This window comes from Sapajus apella, unplaced genomic scaffold, assembly GCF_009761245.1.
Source record: "Sapajus apella isolate SASKATOON/1434 unplaced genomic scaffold, GSC_monkey_1.0 scaffold103, whole genome shotgun sequence".
NCBI lineage: Eukaryota > Metazoa > Chordata > Mammalia > Primates > Cebidae > Sapajus > Sapajus apella.
Genome location: NW_022437043.1, coordinates 6,214,608 through 6,221,566, shown reverse-complemented (window position 1 = coordinate 6,221,566; position 6,959 = coordinate 6,214,608).

The following is a 6,959-nucleotide window of genomic DNA, read 5'->3' as shown; positions in this document are numbered from 1 at the left end:
TTGCTGAGAATGATGGTTTCCAGGTTCATCCATGACCCTACAAAGGACACAAACCCATCGTTTTTGATGGCTGCATAATATTCCATGGTGTATATGTGCCACATTTTCCCTATCCAGTCTATCGTCGATGGGCATTTGGGTTGGTTCCAGGTCTTTGCTATTGTAAACAGTGCTGCAATGAACATTCGTGTGCACGTGTCTTATAGTAGAACGATTTGTAATCCTTTGGATATATACCCAGTAATGGGATTGCTGGGTCAAATGGAATTTCTATTTCTATGTCCTTGAGGAATCGCCACACTGTCTTCCACAATGGTTGAACTAATTTACACTCCCACCAACAGTGTAAAAGTGTTCCTATTTCTCCACATCCTCTCCAGCATCTGTCGTCTCCAGATTTTTTAATGATCGCCATTCTAACTGGCGTGAGATGGTATCTCAATGTAGTTTTGATTTGCATTTCTCTGATGACCAGTGATGATGAGCATTTTTTCATATGTTTGTTGGCCTCACGTATGTCTTCTTTTGTAAAGTGTCTGTTCATATCCTTTGCCCACTTTTGAATGGGCTTGTTAGTTTTTTTCTTGTAAATCTGTTTTAGTTCTTTGTAAATTTTGGATATCAGCCCTTGGTCAGATGGGTAAACTGCAAAAATTTTTTCCCAATCTGTTGGTTGCCGATTCACTCTAATGACTGTTTCTTTTGCTATGCAGAAGCTGTGGAGTTTGATTAGGTCCCGTTTGTCTATTTTGGCTTTTGTTGTCAATGCTTTTGGTGTTTTGGTCATGAAGTCCTTGCCTACACCTACGTCCTGAATGGTTTTGCCTAGATTTTCTTCTAGGGTTTTTATGGTGTTAGGTCTTATGTTTAAGTCTTTAATCCATCTGCAGTTAATTTTAGTGTAAGGTGTCAGGAAGGGGTCCAGTTTCTGCTTTCTGCACATGGCTAGCCAGCTTTCCCAACACTATTTATTGAACAGGGAATCCTTTCCCCATTGCTTGTTTTAGTCTGGTTTGTCAAACATCAGGTGGTTGTAGATATGTTGTGTTGCCTCCAAGACCTCTGTTCTGTTCCATTGGTCTATATCTCTGCTTTGGTACCAGTACCATGCTGTTTTGATTACTGTAGCCTTGTAGTATAGTTTGAAGTCTGGTAGTGTGATGCCCCCCGCTTTGTTCTTTTTGCTTAGAATTGACTTGGCTATGCGGGCTCTCTTTTGGTTCCATATGAAGTTTAAGGTGGTTTTTTCCAGTTCTGCGAAGAAGGTCATTGGTAGCTTGATGGGGATAGCATTGAATCTGTAAATTACTTTGGGCAGTATGGCCATTTTCACGATATTGATTCTTCCTAACCATGAACATGGAATGTTTCTCCATCTGTTTGTGTCCTCTCTTATTTCGTTGAGCAGTGGCTTGTAGTTCTCCTTGAAGAGGTCCTTTACATTCCTTGTTAGTTGTATTCCTAGGTATTTTATTCTCTTTGTGGCAATTGTGAATGGAAGTTTGTTCTTGATTTGGCTCTCTTTAAGTCTGTTATTGGTGTATAGGAATGCATGTCATTTTTGCACATTGATTTTGTATCCTGAGACTTTGATGAACTTGCTTATCAGTTTCAGGAGGTTTGGGGCTGAGACGATGGGGTCTTCTAGATATACAATCATGTCATCTGCAAATAGAGACAATTTGACTTCCTCCTTTCCTATTTGGATGCCCTTTCTTTCTTTTTCTTTCCTGATTGCTCTGGCTAGAACTTCTAATACTATATTGAATAGCAGTGGTGAGAGCGGGCATCCTTGTCTGGTGCCACATTTCAAGGGGAATGCTTCCAGTTTTTGCCCATTCAGTATGATATTGGCTGTTGGTTTGTCATAAATAGCTTTTATTATTTTGAGATACGTTCCATCGATACCTAGCTTATTGAGTGTTTTTAGCATAAAGGGCTGTTGAATTTTGTCAAAGGCCTTCTCTGCATCAATTGAGATAATCATGTGGTTTTTGTCTTTCGTTCTGTTTATGTGGTGAATTACGTTTATAGACTTGCGTATGTTGAACCAGCCTTGCATCCCCAGGATGAAGCCTACTTGATCATGGTGGATAAGCTTTTTGATGTGCTGTTGCAATCGGCTTGTCAGTATTTTATTGAAGATTTTTGCATCTATGTTCATCATGGATATTGGCCTGAAGTTTTCTTTTCTTGTTGAGTCTCTGCCGGGTTTTGGAATCAGGATGATGTTGGTGTCATAAAATGATTTGGGAAGAATTCCCTCTTTTTGTATTGTTTGGAATTGTTTCAGAAGAAATGGTACCAGCTCCTCTTTGCATGTCTGGTAGAATTCAGGTGTGAACCCACCTGGCCCTGGGCTTTTTTTGGGTGGTAAACTCTTAATTGCTGCCTCAACTTCAGACCTTGTTATGGGTCTGTTCAGGGTTTTGGCTTCTTCCTGGTTTAGGCTTGGCAGGAGGCAAGTGTCCAGGAATTTATCCATTTCTTCCAAGTTTATTAGTTTGTGTGCATAGAGTTGTTTGTAATAATGTCTGATGATGGTTTGAATTTCTGTGGAATCTGTGGTGATATCCCCTTTATCGTTTTTTATTGCATCAATTTGGTTATTCTCTCTTTTCTTTTTTATTAATCTGGCTAGTGGTCTGTCTATTTTGTTGATCTTTTCAAAAAACCAGCTCCTGGATTTATTGATTTTTTGAAAGATTTTTTGTGTCTCTATCTCCTTCAGTTCTGCTCTGATCTTAGCTATTTCTTGTCTTCTGCTAGACTTTGAGTTTTTTTGATCTTGCTCCTCTAGCTCTTTCAGTTTTGACGATAGGTTGTCAATTTTTGATCTCTCCTTGCTTCTCATGTGGGCACTTATTGCTATATATTTTCCTCCAGAGACTGCTTTAAATGTGTCCCAGAGATTCTTGTATGTTGTGTCTTCATTCTCGTTGGTTTTGAAGAACATCTTTATTTCTGCCTTCATTTCATTGTTTATCCAGTCAACATTCAAGAGCAAGTTGTTCAGTTTCCATGAAGCTGTGCAGTTCTGGGTTAGTTTTTGAATTCTGAGTTCTAACTTGATTGCACTGTGGTCTGAGAGACTGTTTGTTACGATTTCCGTTCTTTTGCATTTGCTGAGGAGTGATTTACTCCCAATTATGTGGTCAATTTTAGAGTAGGTGTGATGTGGTGCTGAGAAGAATGTATATTCTGTGGATTTGGGGTGGAGAGTTCTGTAAATGTCTATTAGGTTTGCTTGGTCCAGGTCTGAGTCCAAGTCCTGGATATCCTTGTTAATTTTCTGGCTGGTTGATCTAATGTTGACAATGGGGTGTTAAAGTCTCCCACTATTATTGTGTGGGAGTCTAAGTCTCTTTGTAAGTCATTAAGAACTTGCCTTATATATCTGGGTGCTCCTGTATTGGGTGCGTATATATTTAGGATCGTTAGCTCTTCTTGTTGCATTGATCCTTTTACCATTATGTAATGTCCCTCTTTGTCTCTTATGATCTTTGTTGCTTTAAAGTCTAATTTATCAGAGATGAGAATTGCAACTCCTGCTTTTTTTTTTGCTCTCCATTTGCTTGGTAAATCTTCCTCCATCCCTTTATTTTGAGCCTTTGTGTATCCTTGCATGTGAGATGGGTTTCCTGGATACAGCACACGGATGGGTTTTGTCTTTTTATCCAATTTGCCAGTCTGTGTCTTTTGATTGGGGCATTTAGTCCATTTACATTTAGGGTTAATATTGCTTTGTGTGAATTTGATACTGCCATTTTGGTGCTAGCTGGGTGTTTTGCCCTTTAGTTGAGCTGGTACTTGTTGTTCCGTTATATGTGTAGAGCCTCTTTCAGGAGCTCTTGTAGAGCTGGCCTGGTGGTGACGAAATCTCTGAGTACTTGCATGTTCCCAAAGGATTTTATTTTTCCTTCACTTATGAAGCTTAGTTTGGCTGGATAGGAGATTCTGGGTTGAAAGTTCTTTTCTTTAAGGATGTTGAATATTGGCCCCCATTCTCTTCTGGCTTGTAGGGTTTCTGCTGAGAGATCTGCTGTGAGTCTGATGGGCTTCCCTTTGTGGGTAACCCGACCTTTCTCTCTGGCTGCCCTTAGTATTTTCTCCTTCATTTCGACCCTGGTGAATCTGACGATTATGTGCCTTCGGGTTGCTCTTCTTGACGAATATCTTTGTGGTGTTCCCTGTATTTCCTGGACTTGAATGTTTGCCTGCCTTGCTAGGTTGGGGAAGTTTTCCTGGATAATATCCTGAAGAGTATTTTCCAGCTTGGGTTCATTCTCTTCGTCGCATTCGGGTACGCCTATCAAACGTAGATTAGGTCTTTTCACATAGTCCCACGTTTCTTGGAGACTTTGTTCATTCCTTTTTACCCTTTTTTCTCCAGTCTTGCCTTCCCGTTTTATTTCATTGAGTTGATCTTTGACCTCTGATATCCTTTCTTCTGCTTGGTCATTTCGGCTGTTGATACTTGTGCATGCTTCACGAAGTTCTCGTCTTGCGTTTTTCAGCTCCATCAATTCACTTATATTCCTTTCTATTTTGTCCATTCTCGTTAGCATTTCGTCAAATCTTTTTTCAAGGTTCTTAGTTTCTTTGCATTTGGTTAGAACATGTTCTTTAAGTTCACAGAAGTTTCTTACTACCCACCTTCTGAAGTCTGATTCTGTCATTTCATCACACTCGTTCTCCATCCAACCTTGTTCCCTTGCTGGTGAGGAGTTGTGATCCCTTGTAGGAGGAGAGGTGTTCTGGTTTCGGGTGTTTTCATCCTTTTTGTGCTGGTTTCTTCCCATCTTTAAGGATTTATCCACCTGTCGACTTTGTAGTTGCTGGCTTTCAGATTGGGTCTCAAATCTTTCAGATTGACATTCTGTTTGTTGATGATGAGGTTATTTCTGTTTCTTGGTTTTCCTTCTGACAGTCTGGCCCCTCTGCTGTAGGTCTGCTGAGGTTCACTCCAGGCCCTGCTTGCCTGGGGTTCACCTGCAGCAGCTGCTGAACAGCAAGGGTTGTTACCAGTTTTCTTCTTCTGCTATCTTTGTCCCAGAAGGATACCCGCCTAGTGTCAATCTGATCTCTCTTTTATGAGGCGTCTTTTTGGATATATAGGGGTCAGGGAGCTGCTTGAGGAGACGGTCTCTTCTTTATAGGAGCTCAAATGGTGAGCTGCGAGCTCTGTTGTTGTTCATTCAGAGCTGCTGGGCAGGTACTTTTAGGTCTGCTGCAGCAGAACTCATAAACTGCTTTTTGTTCCCAGGTGCTCTGTCCCAGGGATTTAGGGCTTTATTTATGAGTTTCCATTATGCTGCCGCCTTCTTTTTTTTTTTTTTCCTTCAGACCTGCCCAGCCCAGCAAGGAGGCAGCCTAGTCACTGTCAGCCTATAGCAGCTTTGCTGAACTTCCCTGCAGTCCTGTTTATATGGGTGTAGTTAGAACTGCTTTGGCGATGGTGGCCCGCCTCTGTTGGGGTGGAGTCTCTGCTGTGGCGGGTTGCCTTGGCAACGGCGGGCTGCCTCGGTAATGGCGGACACCCCTCCCCCACAGAGCTGGACCGTCCTGGGTTCAGCTGCACTTGCTGTGAAACTCTCAATCCAGAGTTTCTGGTTGCTGTTCTTTTGCGGGGGTGGGGCCAGCGGAGCCTGATCGCCTGGCTCCCTGCCTCAGAGCCTTTTTTAAGTTGGTGTTCCAGTCGCCTGTTGAAGAGGCGCCGGGGTCTGTCTGTTTTCCCCTGCGGCCACTCACTGCGCTGGCTTAAACAGCGGCACTGAGGTTTGTGGCGCTTTTTTTTTTTTTTTTTTTTTTTTGCCCTGGAATCTACTGTCCTGGTTCTCTGCTCAGTCCCCTTTTTGAACCGGCGAATGGGCGACTTCCCGTGGCTCCAATCGCCAGCCAAAAGGGCCCCCGGACCGGTGTATTTTGTACGGAGAACCGCGGCTCCGGGGCGCCGACAAAGCAGTCGCGCGGGGCAAAGCAGCGGTGCCGGCCGGCACAGCCGCGCTGGCCGAAACAGCAGCGCTGGCGACGGTGGAGCACCTCCGCCCGGAAATTTCCTAGTCTGTGGGCAATATAAATGCGGCGTCCACTCACCCTCTGTGCTTTCACTGGGAGCTGCAATCCTGAGCTGTTCCTAAACGGCCATCTTCGGTCTCGAACTCTTGACCTCAAGTGATCTGCCTGCCTTGGCCTCCCAAAGTGCTGGGATTACAGGTGTGAGCCACTGCATCCAGCCCATAAATCTATGTTTTAATGATGATGAATGAATTGCATATCCATAAACAGTCTCCCAGGTTAAGCAGTGAACCATTATTGACATCCCAGAAGTCCTCCAGGCCCCTTCCCAACCACATCCCTCCCTCTGCCACAGGTGAACACTGTCCTGACTCTGATAATCAGCCCCTCACTTTTCTTTACAATGTCACCACTTAGGTGGTAATTCATGAGTTCCGCCTGTGAACTTTGCATAAACGGGTCACACAGTGTGGAAGCTTTTGTTTGGCTTTTTGTGATTCATCCGTATGCTTTCATGCAGTATGGATCTTCCATTCTCAGTGTGAATATTCCATTCTGTGAATACACTATTTAGATGCTTATTGGCACAGCTAGTTTTTCTTTATTTGTAGTTTTTAATATCTTCCAGGTTTGAGCCCTTCATCAGTTATATGTGATTCCATTATCTTCTCCTAATTTGTCACTTGTGTTTTCACTCTACGCTCTTTTTTGTTTTGCTTTTATTCGTAGCAACCTACTACATAACGTTTTCACTCTCTTTATGGTGTTTTTTGATCAATGGACAGTCCTAATTTTAAGGTCACTGGATGTTTCATAATTTTCATTTATGGTTGTTTCTTTGTCATAAAAAAGAAAAGCTTTACTACCATGAGTATATGAATGTACTGCCTTATTGTACTTTTTTTTTTTAGATGGAGTCTCCCTCTGTCACCCAGGCTGGA